At 35.6% G+C, this 18,650-nt stretch overlaps 1 pseudogene; it reads right to left on the bottom strand.

Moving 5' to 3' along the window:
* Positions 1 to 9,950: 9,950 nt before the first annotated feature.
* Positions 9,951 to 11,393, bottom strand: LOC148193494 (uncharacterized; annotated as a pseudogene).
* Between the last annotated feature and the right edge of the window lie 7,257 nt (positions 11,394 to 18,650).

Raw genomic sequence — 18,650 nt, forward strand, 5'->3', positions numbered from 1 at the left:
CTATGATTGCAGAAATGTAGGATCTTGACCACAGTAATACTTGGGAGCTGGTGCCCCTTCCCCCAGGAAAAAAGGCAGTTAAAGTTGGCCCTGATGGTGAAATTGATCGGCTCAAAGCTCGACTTGTTGCAAAAGGTTACACTCAGGTTTATGGTCTTGATTATTGTGACACTTTCTCTCTTGTAGCCAAGATGACTACTATTCGTCTCTTCTTTGCCATGGCAACCATTCGTCACTGGCCACTTCATCAATTGGATATCAAGAATGCCTTCCTACATGTTGATCTTGAGGAAGAAGTTTATATGGAGCAACCTCCTGGGTTTGTTGCTCATGGGGAGTCTGGTATGGTATGCAAATTGCATCGATCTCTATATGGCCTCAAGCAATCCCCACGTGCTTGGTTTGGAAAGTTTAGCTCCATTATTAAAAAATTTGGGCTAAAACGCAGTGAAGCAGACCATTCAGTTTTTTATTGTCATTCTTCTCTCGGGAAATGTGTTTACTTAATAGTATATGTTGATGATATTGTCATTACAGGATATGATGCTGTTGGAATATCTCAACTAAAAGAGTACTTGTGTAGACATTTTCAAACCAAGGATCTTGGAAGTCTCAAATACTTCTTAGGCATTGAAGTAGCGCAATCAAAAGATGGAGTTGTAATCTCCCAAAGGAAGTATGCTCTTGATATATTACAAGAAACAGGCATGATTGATTGTAGACCGGTAGACAGTCCCATGGACCCAAACCAGAAATTAAGGACAGAAGAAGGTGAATTATTCTCCGATCAAGAGAAGTATAGGAGGCTGGTTGGCAAACTGATTTATCTCACTATTACAAGGCCAGATCAATCCTTTGCAGTTGGAGTGGTTAGTCAGTTCATGCAAGCTCCATGTGTTGACCATTGGAATGCTCTCATTCGCATTCTAAGGTATGTAAAGAAGGGTCCCGGGCAAGGATTGTTATATGAAGATAAAGGAAGCATTCATGTCTCTGGGTATTGTGATGCAGATTGGGCAAGTTCACCTATTGATTGACGGTCTACAACAGGATATTGTGTTTTTCTGGGAGGAAACATTATTTCATGGAAAAGTAAGAAACAGAATGTAGTAGCTCGATCAACCGCGGAAGCCGAGTATAGGGCAATGGCATCACTAACATGTGAACTTATATGGGTGAAACAATTCCATCAAGAGGTTAAATTTTATGACATCCATACTATGAAGATGTATTGCGACAATCAAGCTGCTCTCCACATTGCATCAAATCCAGTGTTTCACGAGAGGACTAAACATATAGAAATTGATTGTCATTTTGTTCGTGAAAAGTTGTTGACCAAAGAAATATGTACTGAGTTTATTGGGTCAAACGATCAACTCGCAGATGTATTGACCAACTCATTAAGGGGTCCTCGGATTAAGTTTATTTGTTCCAAGCTTGGTACATACAATTTGTATGCTCCAGCTTGAGGGGGAGTGTTAGGATATTTATCCTATTTTATCATCATTATAGTGTGTCAAGGGTTACCCTATTTATCATGATTATATTGTGTCTAGGATTACCCTATTTATCATGATTATATTGTGTCTAGGGTTACCCTATTTATCATGTACTTGTGTATCAATTTATTCTTATAAATAGAAGATTGTGAGAGGGATCAATTAAGCCCTCTAGAATTATTTTACAGTTTCAATCTTAAGTGCATTGAAGTAAACATTCTTTGTAATCTTGGAATTAGAGGCAAGTAGAACATGTACTTTAAGGGAATTGGGTTTTTTTTCCTCCGTCCTGCATGCATCGGATGATATTGAGGTGAGCCACAAAACTTACATTCAACCAACAATGCATCATTTTTTCCACTGTCATTGTCATAGAATAACATACATTCATTAACACAACAACTAATCTTCTTGGCTTCCAATCCAAGCTTTGAAACACATCTTTTGGCTTGGTAATAATTCTTCGGCATATAATTGTTTGGTGGTGTCATATCTAACATCAATTTTGTAAAGAATTCCAATGCTTGATTGGGAACGTTCCAATTAGATTTACCAGCCATTAGTCTAATGCATACTGATAATTAGGACTCAAATGAACCTTCAAATACAGGTTGATTTTTCTCTGTCAGTAAATTGTAAAACCTCTTAGTGGTTTCATTTGGAAACTCTTCATCATGACTATCGTTTGCTTGTTGTTCAGCATGTCGACGATAAAGCATTGTCGACCATCTCTTGCATATAGGTAAATTGATCTATCTCAGATGTATGTACAATATTATTCGAACCTGATGCAAGTTGCTTTTCAGCTGCAGTGGAGGTGGAAGGAATTTCTTCACCGTGAAATGTCCAAACCGTGTAATTAGGCATGAACCTTTTTTGGTATAGGTGAACTTTGACATCTTCATCTTTCAAAATCCTTGTACATTCGCACTTGATGCATGGGCATCAAATCCCTTTATCAAGAGCATAATATTGATATCGTCGAGCCGCTCCTCAAACTCTTCAACTCCGATGACAAAATATTCCTTCAAACCTCTCCTTCCGCTATAACAACGGTCGTACACCCATCCTCGGTGGTTGGGAAAATGAGCCATGTTCTGTGACAAGCCAAACAAAGGCAAACTTAGCCAAAACAGCAACACTCCATGTGACATAAGTAATAAACCTATTACTACTCAAGTCGAACATGGAAGGAAATTTGAACACTACTGTCATAAGCATACAATATGTATATGCAAAGAGAAGTCCTCAGTATTGAAATGCCTTAGACATCCTAAGGGGCTGTGTATTAAAGTTGGAGGAGACAACTTATTACTACTGAAGTTCTCTTGTATAGAGTACCTCCAAATATTTTGTAGGTTCTAAGTGTTAATAGTATTTTTACCCTTCTCATTGCATTGAGAATGTGTGTAGTACCATAGGATTTTAAATGACTACTTAACTTAATCAAGTTGTAGCCTAATAAATGAAATACAATATATACATAAACATACAATATATACATCAACATAATTTAGGCAATCAAATATCTATAAAAGCATGGATATATAATACATATTAACATAATTTAGACAATCAAATAGCTATAAAAGTATCTAGTGACAATCACATTAGTTAGAATAAGTCTACATTGGGTCTAGTTACTAATTTTCACCCTTTAAGCACACTTTTTAGGTTCTAAATACTCAAACTTTGAGTTTGAGGTAATGCTTTGCTTTTGACAAGTTTCCTAGCTTCATTCCACTTGTTTAGACATGGTAGGATGTTCACATTACTTAAAACAAGTGTACATTAGGTCTGGTTGCAAATTTTCACCTTTTAAGCACACTTTTATAGGTTCCAACTACTCAAAATTTGAGTTGTACCTAATTCTTTGCTTTTGAATAGTTTCCTAGGTTCATTTCACTACTTTAGACATGTTAGGATGTTCACATTAGTAAAAATTCGTCTACATTGGGTCTTGTTGCAAATTTTCACCCATTAAGCACACTTTTTAGGTTCTAAATACTAAAACTTTGAGAGGTAATGCTTTGATTTTGACAAGTTTCCAAGCTTCATTCCACTACTTTAGACATGTTAGGATGTTCACATTACTTAAAATAAGTGTACATTAGGTCTGGTTGTAAATTCTGACCTTTTAACCACACTTTTATAGGTTCCAACTACTCCAAATTGAGTTGTACCTAATTTTTTGCTTTTGAATAGTTTCCTAGGTTCATTTCACTACTTTAGACATGTTAGGATGTTCGCATTAGTTAAAATTAGCCTACATTGGGTGTCAAATTTTCACCCTTTAAGCACACTTTTTAGGTTCTAAATACTCAAACTTTGAGTTTGAGGTAATTCTTTGCTTTAGACAAGTTTCCTAGCTTCATTCCACTACTCAAACTATTGTAGAAGTGTCTGATACTTTAACAGCAGTGTCAAAACATTTCATTAGTTTGAGTTAAAGTAGTTCATTGAACTGCATTATAGTTAATTAAAAAATATTTTATTAAACTGTACTATAGTTAAATTAAAAATAATTCATTAAACTAAACTATAGTTAATTTAAAAGTAGTTCATTAAACAAAAATAACCATAAAATTTTTCGAACTATACAAGAGCTTCCTATACTGCTACGGAACATTCATCATATAACCGAACGATTATATTTACAGAACAAAAATAGTGAATGGTCGGTTCACCGAAACTATCTATACTATATGACCGAACGGTCATCTCCTATTCAGCAGGAGTCTCACCGTCCAACTCCTGTTCCAACGTAAGCCATTCCCCTTCTGCTCACATCCAACAAGGATCATCATTGCAATAGAAAACCGAACAACAACATGGATAAAAACATAAAGTAAGGGTAAGCTACTATAATTCAATTAAGCATGCATTCGTACATGAAATAAAACTACAAATCATTACAGACCGAACGTTATAGCATACAAGAGCCAACGTAGATATCACACATAACTTGAATATCATAATTCACGTACGACTTACACTTGACTTGATCATCCGGATTGTATGAATACGTAGCTTGAGGTCGTTCGTGCACTCGGTGGTGTAGTAACTGGAAAACCATCAGCTGTCACCCGAGGTTAGTCCATTATAACTCACCAAAGAACCTATGGGCTAGGACCTCCCGCCATTCTCACACAATGACTTACCCATCTCTACTTGAGAACTGGTAATCATCAGAATATCAGGATGAACTCCGTGAATTTCACTATCCGTATTCATACTTTACTACAACATTATCCTTACACTGAGACATTCCTCCTCGGAATTCTCTTCCACATTACTTGAAACAAACTTTTACTTGAATACCAATAATACTTCCCATACATAATAGATCATTGCTATAAATAAGCAACCAACACCAATCCATAACATCAGCATTGAAAGATCAAACCACATTGCATATAAGAAGATCGAACACTCAAATAACACCACCCTTAATTACAAACAAACAGAAAGGATCTAAACAACACACGAATATAACCTAACGTTTATTTAATAGATAGGACTTTAACATGAGCCGAACACAGCTTAAGAATAGAACACTCGAATTAAACCAAATACTTAATATAAGACCGAACCATATTTAACTATCCTCAATACTAGAACGAACGGTATTTCACTATCCTCAAAGTAATAACTAACGATATTCTACTATTCTCAAAACAAGAACGAACGCTATTTCACTATCCTCAAAGTAATAACAAACTATATTCTACTATTCTCAAAACAAGAACGAAGGCTATTCACTATCCTCAAAGTAATAACGAACGATATTCTACTATTCTCAAAACAAGAATGAACGCTATTTCACTATCTGACAAAACCGAATGCTTAAAGCTTATATTGAACACTTATAATTACTCTTACAAACCTTTCATCAAACCTAATACTTTTAAGGAAATCGAACGTTAATAACTTTTAGCTGAAATACACCTAAACTGGTATCCGATCATAAACAAACGTATTTTAAGCCTAGTCCCATTACAAAGTCTACTAATAATAATATATGAGCTATCACAAACTAAAATACCTAATCCAATAAGACTGATTAAAGATATATATATATATATATATATATATATATATATATATATATATATATAACCATCAATACTTAATATATTTATCACTCCCTATAAACCGAACTATTATACCCTGGTAAGGCTAGACTGCTAACTCTATTGATAACTTATTCCCTGACCATAACCGAATGGTTGAGACCGAACACCCAACTATTTTACCTAATTTTTGCATAATCCTTATAGACTTATTCATAACCACCAAAAACCGAGAAACATGCATTTCGTACACTCATATACAATTCATCAATCAACCAATTCCATATATACACAAAATCATCACATGCATAATTAAATTTAATAGCTTCCCTTACCTCTTAACAGACCGATCGCTCACAATACGAACTTTGCACCACGACCAACACTCAAACGCATAGATTCACTGTTTAAAGAAACGAACCAACCCAAGGACCGGAAATATGATCAGATTTGAAGAAAAAGAAGAAGACAACTACATGCAACCAGAAACTAAACTTGCATGTACCCTAAAAAAACTAGATTTTCTTAGAAGTAAAAGAACTTACCAGTTCAAACTACTAAACGATCGGTTGAAAGAAGGATCCTTGCCACCAGCAACCTTACATACCCTCTAATGGATGATCAGATGGAAGAAAACGTGAGAATTAATGGAGGAAAAGATGATAATTTTAGAGAGAAGTTAGAGAGAAAGAGGAGAAACCAGTTCAGAAGATTTGGAGGAGAAGATTGCATGCAGAAAGTGGAACTAGCTTTTAAAATTTTAGATTATATATTCCCTCACCAAACCGATCGTCCACTCTCTTGCAGCTACTTGTCTTTCACTTCCTGAGTCTCATTCCCCTCTTGCAGACACATGTTTCCCATTAAGATGGGGAGTTTAATGGTTCTGACATTCTCCCCAACATAAATAAATTTTTGTCCTCGAAAATTAAGATGTACCAGAGAACAGGTGAGGATATAACTCCCTCATGACTTCTTCATGCTCCCAAGTAGTCACCTGTCCTCTTGTCCCATACCACCTTGACTAATCTGATAGATTTTCCTTTAAGCGTTTTTGTTATGCCCTCGACAATGTTGACTGGTTGCATCTCCACCGAACGGTCTTCTCTGACCTGAATATCTTCTATTTCCAATACGTGAGAGGGGTCCGGCACATATTTTCTTAGTTGTGAAACATGAAAAACCGAGTAAAGGTTGGCTAATTGAGGAGGTAGAGCTATCTCATAAGCAACTGGCCCAATACGTCTCGGAATTTGATAAGGACCAAAAAACATAGGAGACAACTTCTTAGGCCGAACGACTCTTCCCACACCAGTAGTACGATTTAGTTTAAGAAAGACGTGATCTCCAACATCAAACTCCAATGGTCTCCTTCTACGATCGACATATGACTTTTGTCTACTCTGAGCTGCTTTTAGTCTTTCTTGAATCAATCTCACCTTCTCAGTTGTTTGTTGTACCAATTCTGGACCAGTCAACACCGATTCTCCATCTTTAAACTACCAAAGGGGAGTCCTACACTTCCTTCCATACAGAGCTTCAAAAGGAGCCATCCCAATACTGGATTGAAAACTATTATTGTAAGTAAATTCTACCAAAGGTAATACTTCATCTCAGACTCCTAGGTGATCCAAAACGCACGTTCTCAACAAATCTTCTAATGTTTGGATCGTTCTTTCAGATTGACCGTCCGTATAAGGATGATAAGCCGAACTCATATTCAAACTGCTACCCAACTCACTTTGCAAAGATTGCCAAAACCGAGAAGTAAATCGAGGATCCCGATTTGATACGATACTAGAGGGCACACCATGTAATCAAACCACTTCATTGACATAAAGTTGAGCCAACTTGGCCATTGACATCTTCAAATTCACAGCAAGGAAGTGAGCACTTTTAGTTAATCTATCAACTATTACCCAAATTGTGTCATGATGCTTAACCGTTCAAGGTAAATGGGTAACAAAATCCATTGCAATATTGTCCCATTTCCACTCAGGAATATCCAATGGTTGAAGTAAAGCACCCGGTCTTTGATGTTCTGCTTTTGCCCTTTGACAAGTTAGACAAGAAGATACAAACCGACCCATATCACTCTTCATTCCTGACCACCAAAAAGACTTCTTGAGATCTTGATACATCTTAGTCATGCTTGGATGCATGCTAAGACGACTTTGATGTCCTTCCTCAAGAATGATCCTCTTCAACTCATCATCATTCGGAACGCACGTCCTATCTCTGTATCGTAGGAGACTGTTTGTTCCCGTGTTAAAATCTTTTGCTTTGTCTGTACCGATCGAACTCAAGATGTTTTGCAGATCTTCATCAGCCGACTGTTTCTCCTTGATTCGGTCAAAGACGTCACTAGATATTCTAAGGGTACAACACCTTATACCGCTCGGTTCTGACTCAAACTGCAACCTTAAATCTCTAAAACTCTCAACCAAACTGAGTTCTTTGACCATCACAGAAGAAATATGGACAACCTTCCTGCTTAATGCATCAGCCACAACGTTAGCTTTTCCTGGATGATACAACAGTTCAAACTCATAGTCCTTTAAGAACTCCATCCACCTTGATGGAAGCAGCTCCATGATGCATAGAAGGATGCTTCAAGACGCAGAGAATGGCAGCGGATGGAAGATGACAGTGGATGTCCGAATGCACTCAAGGTGTTTGTGAAATTGTCTGGTGGTGTTTGGATGAGTGTTTTGGTAGATTTCTAACTCAGTAGGCTCTCCAAAGGGGAAGGGAGCTAGAGGAGGTGCTAGATAACAAAGCACAGAGGTGAACTTGAGAGTAATAGCTGGAAATTGGCAGCATTTCTTTACTTCAATTCAAGTTATCTCTTACAATGGATTGAGGTTCTCTTTTATAGATGAAGAGAGGCCTTCAAACGTGCCTAGCAAGCTAATGGAAATGTAAGAGAGACGTGTCGGAGAAGCTACATGGACTGAGCTGAATGTTCCATGTGCACAACATTGAAAACGTGCTCAAAAGAGATGAAACTACACGGTTGCTTTGTGTTTCATGTGATACATATATAACATGTGCTTCAAACTTGGACATTGGTGAGTGGCAGCAGCTGCAAGCTTCTTTGGCTGCTTGGTTATGGTTCCAAGCCTTATTATTGTCCTACAAAACAATGTAGTTATATTTAGTAAAGTAAACATTCTAAGACTTAGAAAGAAAAGAACTTTTGTTTATTTAACTTCCCTTTCTTGGTCTTAGAGTGAAATTGATACTTCTTTGGATGGTAAGTCCCTAAAGGGGTTGCCATCACACCTTCTCTGCCTCATATTCAATTCCTTTTGATCAAAGAGATATTTCAAACTTTTATGATCACTAAACACTTGAAATCGAGCACCATACAAATAATGTCTCCAAATCTTTAAAGCAAACACCACCGCTGCTAATTCTAAGTCATGAGTTGGATAATTCTTCTCATGAATTTTCAACTGCCGAGAAGCATGAGCAACCACTCTTTTATCTTGCATCAACACACAACCCAAACCATGATATGAAGCATCACAGAAGACTTCAAAACATTTCCCTGTATCCGGAATTACTAGTATAGGAGCGCTCGTCAACCTTTGCTTCAGCTCTTGAAAACTAGCTTCACACCGATCGGTCTATGCAAACGGTTGATCTTTCCTAGTCAATTGAGTCAACGGCGCTACAATCTTGAAAAATCCTTCAATGAATCGCCTATAGTAGCCTGCTAATCCCATAAAACTTCTTATCTCAGTGACTGAACGGGGTCGTTCCCATTGAAGCACTGCCTGCACCTTTGCAGGATCCACAAAAATGTCGTCCGTTGAGATTACATGGCCTAAAAATTGCACTTCATTCATCCAGAATTCACACTTAGACAGTTTTGCATACAGCTTCTTCTCCCTCAACACACTGAGCACTGTTCTAAGGTGATTCTCATGTTCCTCATGAGTTTTAGAATAAATGAGTATGTCGTCAATAAAAACAACAACAAATTTATCTAAAAATGGTCTGAATATACGGTTCATGTAATCCATAAATATAGCTGGAGCATTAGTAACACCGAACGACATTACTACATACTCATAATGGCCATACCGAGATCGAAAGGCTGTCTTCTGCACATCTCCCTCTTTCACCAATATCTGATGGTATCCTGCCCTCAGATTTATCTTGGAAAATACAGTAGCCCCGTACAACTGATCCATCAAGTCATCAATTCTTGGCAAAGGATACTTGTTCTTGATGGTTAACTTATTTAGTTGTCTTAGCACACCGATCCTCAATGATTCTTCAAGATCTTCTTTTGGAAATACTAATTTCTTCTCACCATAGTCTATAAGAATGCGATTGGTAGTTAACCAATCCATTCCTAGAATTATCTCTAAGCCATGAAGAGTAAACATATTAGGTTCACTTTGAACCGACTACCCTCGACCATTATTGAACCTTTTGCACAATAAGTAGTCGTTCTAACCTCACCAGTATTTGGGGTTGACACCACCAAATCAAACTGAAGCTCTCCCACAGACAAACCCAACTTCTCAACGCATTCCTTCGAGATGAAGGAATGTGTTGGCCCCGAATCAAATAACACACAACAATTAACATCATTCAGCAAACAGATACTGGTTATAAGGTTACCTGCATTTGTTGCTTCCGTCCTAGTCATTGCATAAACTCTCCCTACGGCTTGCGCTCGTCCACCACCCCTTTGTTGAAACCGTCCAGTATTTGGTGGTCGTGACACAACCCTTCTTCCCGTCAAACAATCTCTCTCCCAATGACCTTCTTGTCTGCATCTATTACATCTCTTGTATCCTCCCAATTGAGGGCACACTGATTTGAGATGTGGTCCTCCACAATTGAAACAAGTTATTGACCCTGACTACCCCTGTTGACCCACTGAAACCGAGGACTGTGAAGACGAACCACTGCTACCCAAAGAGAAAGAAGACTGAGCGTATGGAGTATTTCTTGAACCAATATTGCCTCTAGAAACGATCGACCCTCCAACTCTAACCAACTGCTTCTGCTGGCTATCAACCTCTAACTTGGTTTTCTCTAGCACCTTCGCTCTTTCCAACAACACCGGAAATTCCTTAATACACAACCCAACCACCAGTAACTTGATATCTCCTCTTAGCCCATTCTCGAATTTTCTACACTGCCATTCTTCATTCATAACCAACGTGTGAAATCTGAGTAGGTGCTTAAACCGATCGGCATATAACGATACCGTCATATTTCCTTGAACTAGTTGCAAGAATTCAACTTCTTTAGCAAACCGAGCACTATCTAGAAAGTATTCGGTATAAAACTTCTGTTTAAAAATTTCCCAACAAATGGGAATACCACTACTCTCTAACAAGGACTGAGCGCTGCTCCACCAATGACTGGCTTCTCCAATCAGTAAATACTCTGAATAAGCTAACCTACTCTCATTTAGACATCTTTTTGCCTTAAAGATTCTCTCCATATCCCTGAACCACTGGTCTGCCTCGTCCGAACTACACTTGCCATTGAATTTGGTCGGATGGTGTTGAAGAAAACTCTCTAAACTCCACTCTTGGGAATGATTTATGGAAGAAGAACCCGCGGTAGCCTGCCCACTCAGCATCAGATCCAAATATTGTCTTTGGCAGTTCTTAGTGGACACCCTAGCAGCATCCAATTGTTGTAGAGCCAAAGTGTGTTGATTAATCAATGTTGCATTATGTTGTTGCATTGTTTCTAACACAGATTCCATCATCCTCAGTTCATTAGAGGTATTAGGATGGTGGGTTGGAGAAGAAGAAGAAGAAGAAGGAGGAGATCTATTCGCCATTTCTGTTTACACCGAGAGAAACATCCATCAGTCTTACTCAAGAGGACAAAGACAACTACTACACATAACTAAGAGTACACAAGCACAACCAAGTTATACTCAGAACCTACAAGATTCCTAAGGAACAAAACTGCTCTGATACCATTAATGTAACATCCCAAAAACATAGCACACAACAATATACAGGTGTCAACATTTAATAATATGATAGAACAATTACTACAATAAGAAAGTCAAACTTACGGTTATTACAAAAATAACCATAAAATTTTTTGAACTATACAAGAGCTTCCTATACTGCTACAGAACGTTCATCATATAACCGAACAGTTATATTTACAGAACAAAAATAGTGAACGGTCGGTTCACCAAAACTATCTATACTATATCACCGAACGATCATCTCCTATTCAGCAGGAGTCTCACCGTCCAACTCCTGTTCCAACGTAAGCCCTTCCCCTTCTGCTCACATCCAACAAGGATCATCATTGCAATAGAAAACCGAACAACAACATGGATAAAACATAAAATAAGGGTAAGCTACTATAATTCAATTAAGCATGCATTCGTACATGAAATAAAACTACAAATCATTACAGACCGAACGTTATAGCATACAAGAGCCAACGTAAATATCATAATTCATGTACGACTGACACTTGACTTGACCATCCGGATTGTATGAATACGTAGCTTGAGGTCGTTCGTGCACTCGGGTGGTGTAGTAACTGGAAAACCATCAGCTGCCACCTTAGGTTAGTCCGTTAGAACTCACCCAAGAACCTATGGGCTAGGACCTCCCGCCATTCTCACACAATGACTTACCCATCTCTACTTGAGAACTGGTAATCATCAGAATATCAAGATGAACTCCGTGAATTTCACTATCCGTATTCATACTTTACGACAACATTATCCTTACATTGAGACATTCCTCCCCGGAATTCTCTTCCACATTACTTGAAACATAAACTTTTACTTGAATACCAATAATACTTCCCATACATAATAGATCATTGCTATAAATAAGCAACCAGCACCAATCCATAACATCAGCATTGAAAGATCAAACCACATTTCATATAAGAAGATCGAACGCTCAAATAACACCATCCTTAATTACAAACGAACAGAAAGGATCTAAACAACACACGAATATAACCTAACCTTTATTTAATAGATAGGACTTTAACATGAGCCGAACACAGCTTAAGAATAGAACACTCGAATTAAACCAAATACTTAATATAAGACCGAACCATATTTAACTATCCTCAAAACAAGAACGAACGTTATTTCACTATCTGACAAAACCGAACGCTTAAAGCTTATACTGAACACTTATAATTACTCTTACAAACTATTCATCAAACCTAATACTTTTAAGGAAATCGAACGTTAATACCTTTTAGCTTAAATACACCTAAACTGGTATCTGATCATAAACGAACGTATTTTAAGTCTAGTCCCATTACGAAGTCTACTAATAATAATATATGAGCTATCACAAACTAAAATACCTAATCCAATAAGACTGATTATAAATATATATATATATATATATATATATATATATAACCATCAAAACTTAATATATTTATCACTCCCTATAAACCGAACTATTATACCCTGGTAAGGCTAGACTGCTAACTCTATTGATAACTTATTCCCTGACCATAACCGAACGATTAAGACTGAACACCCAACCATTTTAACTTATTTTTTCAGAATCCTTATTGACTTATACATAACCACCAAAAACCTAGAAACATGCATTTCGTACACTCATATACAATTCATCAATCAACTCATTCCATATATACACAAAATCATCACATGCATAATTAAATTTAATAGCTTCCCTTACCTCTTAACAGACCGATCGCTCACAATACAAACTTTGCACCACAACCAACACTCAAACGCCCAGATTCACTGTTTAAATAAACGAACCAACCCAAGGACCGAAAGTATGATCAGATTTGAAGAAAAAGAAGAAGACAACTACATGCAACCAGAAACTAAACTTGCATGTACCCAAAAAAACTAGATTTTCTTATAAGTAAAAGAACCTACCAGTTCAAACTACTAAACCATCGGTTGAAAGAAGGATCCTTGCCACCAGCAACCTTACATACCCTCTGATGGATGATCAGATGGAAGAAAATGTGAGAAATAATGGAGGAAAAGATGATAATTTTAGAGAGAAGTTAGAGAGAAAGAGGAGAAACCAGTTTAGAAGATTTGGAGGAGAAGATTGCATGCAGAAAGTGGAACTAGCTTTTAAAATTTTAGATTATATATTCCCTCAGCAAACCGATCGTCCACTCTCCTGCAGTCACATGTCTTCCACTTCTTGAGTCTCATTCCCCTCTTGCAGACACACGTTTTTCACTAAGATGGAGAATTTAATTGTTCTGACAATAAGTAGACTAAAAATAGTTTAGTTCAGTTATTCTGAATTATTTTTTTAGTTCAGTTTAACCGAACTATTTTATAGTTAGTTATAATTTTTTATAATTTAGTGCAGTATAATGCACTTTGGCCAGCACTACCACTAACAATGCTAAGTTAGCCCACTTATCATCCTATTAATAATTAAACACTAAAACATTCAATATAATAAGTTGTTCGAATATATAATTCAGTGCCAGCTGTAAAAAATTAATGATTTTTTTTACTAAGATCCTTAATTATAGCAATATAGAAAATGTCATTTATGTAACTAATTTCAGCAAATGACAAAAGAAAAAAACCTTCAATCATTGATGTCATAGTAGGCTCACCCAGTCAACTAATTTCACCTAAAGTGATCAAAAGAGTGTTAATTAAAGAAATTAATGTACGGAAAATTGGAGTGGGAGTAAGTTTATTTGTGTCCATTAAAATGAGACGAACTTGTATAACCCATAAAAATAGTGAGTGGAGTTTTCAAATTAGCAGCTTTCACTAAAGCCCATTATGATTCCATAGATAAAGATGGACCAAATGGAGTTGGTCCATAGATTATTACATGACTAAAAACAAATTAACCATATTTAGTTTTTTATTTCTTTAAATATAATAAAAATATTTATTAAATTTTATTTTAAAATTGTAATGGGTGGTCTGTAGTTAAACTTTTAGCCACTTTCCAATAAGGCTACGAACATAGACACGTAACCAAGGCTAAGAAATGTAGTAGGTTACGTAAATTTAATGTTCTACTTTTACTTGTAATGCTATCTTGGCTTCTAAGACAGAAAGTTAGACTAGTTGATACGCACGCTATGTATATACGTATTGCATTGGTCTTAATGCCGTATTTCTCATTGCAAGTATCGATACATTTCACCTTACACATGCACCACACAACTCAGTCCAAGCAATGCACTCAAATGCTTCAATTCTTCTTACACATGGAACTCTTCAAATAACATGATTTGCTTCTTGACTCTACCACCATTATTCAAACTTCATTTGTGGATAGTTTTGTTGCACCAGTGGCAAGTTGGTAGCATGACAATGCCCATGCTTCCGTATCATGAATATATTTCTTTCCTCCTTTTCTCATTATGTTATCAGTATCACACATTTGTCAATTTTCATCAAACTTTTCTTTCTTATATCATGTGCATGAATAACTTATCTATGTTAACAAAGTTTTGTTAAAGTATTTAATGATGTTTGACCATCTTTTTTCTGTTTAAGAGATATACGAATCTAAGATATTTTTTTGTCATGAAAATTTATACTCGTATTAAAAATCTTATAATATTATATCTAATAATCTCACATGATCTAAGAGAAGAACAGAAAGTAATTTAAATAATTTTTTACTTGTTATTTTTTAGAGATGATTTAAGAACAAAATGGTAAAAAAATGTAAGACTTGGTAATAAAAATACTTCAATAATATAAAGATGAAGAGGTTTTACGTTGCAAAACAGATGATACTCAAAAACATGTTGGAATAAAAGGTTTGTGTGATGCTAAAACACAAGAGGACAAGACCGAAATGCCAATTTGATGTCACAGTCTTGACTGGATTTTGGGTGATTGAAATAAATTTTATCTGCGTCAGTTGTCAGAATGTCACTATAGGCTGGTTAGCGTTTTTGAACATATAAGCATTACCAGTTTGACTGTGAAGCTGCTGCAAACAAAGGTCATGATGTTGGTTGAAACATGAAGTGAATTGTTCATGGAAATTTCCACACTGGTCTGGTCTTTGCAAACCCCACTCACTAAAAATAAAGATATAGCTGGCCTATACCTATCTTTTTCTGTTAGTATCTTGTCTCTTTTTGGTTTTCGACATCAAATGGTGTTTAGTATCTTTGCATTACATTGGTTGGTGCTTACAACCTTTTTCTGGGATTCCTTTTACTCCCCACTAACGTTAATTAGTCGACCATTGAATATGATCATTGAATCATGAGATCGTGTTTTTCTTTTTCTGCTCCGAAAGTTGCCCATTCAATATATCCAAACCAGATAGTCAACGCAACAACAAATGGAAATAGGTCAAATGCCAATTATAGGGTACACAGTAAGAAAATTTCAAACACTCCACTAATAACATGTCGTGGAGAAGACCTGTTAATATAATTTGGCATGACATGTTCTCTTTGCTTTACTTTCACTTCAATTAACAACAACCTACATTAGATAATAATAATCATCATCATCTTTGTCTTAAACCCCACCTTAATTTTCTATCCCTATCCACGTGTTTTGCACAAAATCAGTGTACTCTAGTTGCCAATCCTTTTCTTCATAAATCATAGCTACCATGTCCCGCTCTTTATTCCCTTGTTTCAGTCTACCCTATAGTGGCACAAGTGCTAGACTCATGTAGGTATTTTTATGTCACGATTGGTTCCTATCAAGTTTTTCAATTTTAAATTTTCTGCTTCCACATATTCTAACTTATCCTATATGCTCTCGTAGTTAGTTTCATGACAAGCCAAACACAGATTTGTTAATGTTAAATCAAAGTTGACCTAAACTCTAAACATATATAAAACATGTTGTCTATGCTAATATTAGATGATTGATTGAGGGTAACACACTTTATCGCTCAAAGTACATTAATAAATTAGAGTTCATACTTTGACACATGGATGAGTAATGTTGATCGAGTAAGGGTTTTTTAGTATTTCAAATATATATAGCCACTTTTATAAATAAATCTTTGAATATACCATGGTTTGGAGAAGGGTTCATCCCTATCATCAAAAAACTTTATACGAAATATTTAGAGAGAAAATGGAATTAATGTAGGTTATTTGGTTTAGGTAAAAGAAAATACAAATAATTTCAAAAGGGGTACATATAATTGTGTTTTCTCATGTATTTTTGTTTATTTTTCTTTTTTTATCCAAACACTTTTAGCTTTCACTTTATTTCTTTTATATTTCTGGTCATTCATTTTACTTTGGTCCAACTTATTTCTCTTATCACCATCAAAGAGAGCAAAGAAGTTAAAGAAAGTTTGAGTTAGACACCACTAGATTTAAAATTTTGAGCAGAAAAATAGAGGAAAGATTGGTCAAATTTATTGTGCAAAAAAGTGTGGACATACGAAAAGGATAGAAAACACTAGATACATAAGCTTGTCAGAATAGTAAAAGGAAACAAAGAGATTTGGATGAAGTAAGATGCATTAAAGATAAAGAAAAACATTTAAAACTACTTTCAAACTCATTTCTCCTGGGTGCAAAACTAAATCCATTCTGCAATTCTATAATATGCATTATAATTTTAATATAAAAAGGAATCAATAACAAAAAAAGTGCACATGTCTTACCATTTTTTGTTATTAAAAATTAAACGTGTAAATACGTTGAAAATTCTATATCGACTAGAGATAAGATTAACTTAGAATATATACATAGACGTAAATCTCATCTTATAAATCGATTTTTTAGAGTTGAATTAAACTTAAAATTCATTTCTTAATACAGTATCAGAGTTACACTTTACAAGCCTAATTTAAACCTAATTGAGTTGATGTGAGACTTGATGAGTTAAAATATATCTTAAAATTCAGATTTAAACCTTTAACCTAAAAAAACGTAGTATCTAAGATAGTTTTGGAGTAATAGCAATATCTGAAACAACATGTAAGGGAATTGGGTATAAATTTAACAGCAGAGGGTAGATGCATGCATTGTGTAGAATCCAAAGGGGTCTATAATAGAAGGTCTAAAAGTAATAAATGAGTGAAATGAATGAATGTGTTCCCTACAAACGGTACCAAGATGGAATTCCCCTTCAAAGTTTCCTTCTCTTATAGCTTTCTATGTGTCAGCCCTTTAATGGATGTGGCAGAGAAGAGGATGAAAAATGGTCCAGCACCACCGCACCCGTGCCACAAAAGTGAAGGGGACCCCCCCTATCTTCAATCCATTCCTTCTTCTCTACTTGTAGTATTCTCTTCTATCATACCCTTTCCACAAATACAATACCACACGATTCCCATCTTTTCATTATCACAACTTCTTCTGCTCAGCACGCCATATATATACTTCGTCTACCCTATCATTTTGAATTTTCTCTGCACAAATCTCATATCAGTAAAAATATAAGTGGATCAATCATTGTTTGATTGTAGAAAAATTTAGTAATCAGTAAAAAAAATGTGATATCACTTGTGAATCAAGATTAAGAATAGTATATAAATACATTATTATCTTACCCAATAATGAGATACCTTTTTATCTTATCAAAACAATTATTGCACTACGAGAATCACTATATAGGTTGAACCCTTTTAAAAATAAAATTATAGCACTAAAATATTCTCGTACTTATTTAACACGAGAGTATACTTTCATGGGTCCTGGTACTTTTACAAGTAGATGTAGATATTTATAATTTCATGACGTGTTTATTGACTATTGATTCTAAACGACACTAATAATGTAATGTCCTAAAGCAATGTCCATACCAATACCTTATTTATAAGTCATATATGAAAAAGAAAAAAAATTCCGCAGGATATTAGAAAAAGTTTTCAAAAGAATTGAAGTCAAGTAAGTTTTGATGAAGTGTTCTATTACTCAATGTGTTGATCGATTTAAAAACTTTTGTAATAAATAATTTATAATAGTATATTACATTTACATTTACCATAGAAAGATGCACAACAGTTTGAAAAAAACCATAAGAAAACATTATGCACAACAGGTTGAAAAGACCATAAGAAAACATTATTTTTAGAAATGTATTGGAATAATCAATTATCACTTATGATATTCCAATTAAATTTAG

This window comes from Vigna umbellata, chromosome 9 (genome assembly GCF_029865625.1).
Source record: "Vigna umbellata cultivar VRB3 chromosome 9, Vumbellata_1.0, whole genome shotgun sequence".
Lineage (NCBI taxonomy): Eukaryota > Viridiplantae > Streptophyta > Magnoliopsida > Fabales > Fabaceae > Vigna > Vigna umbellata.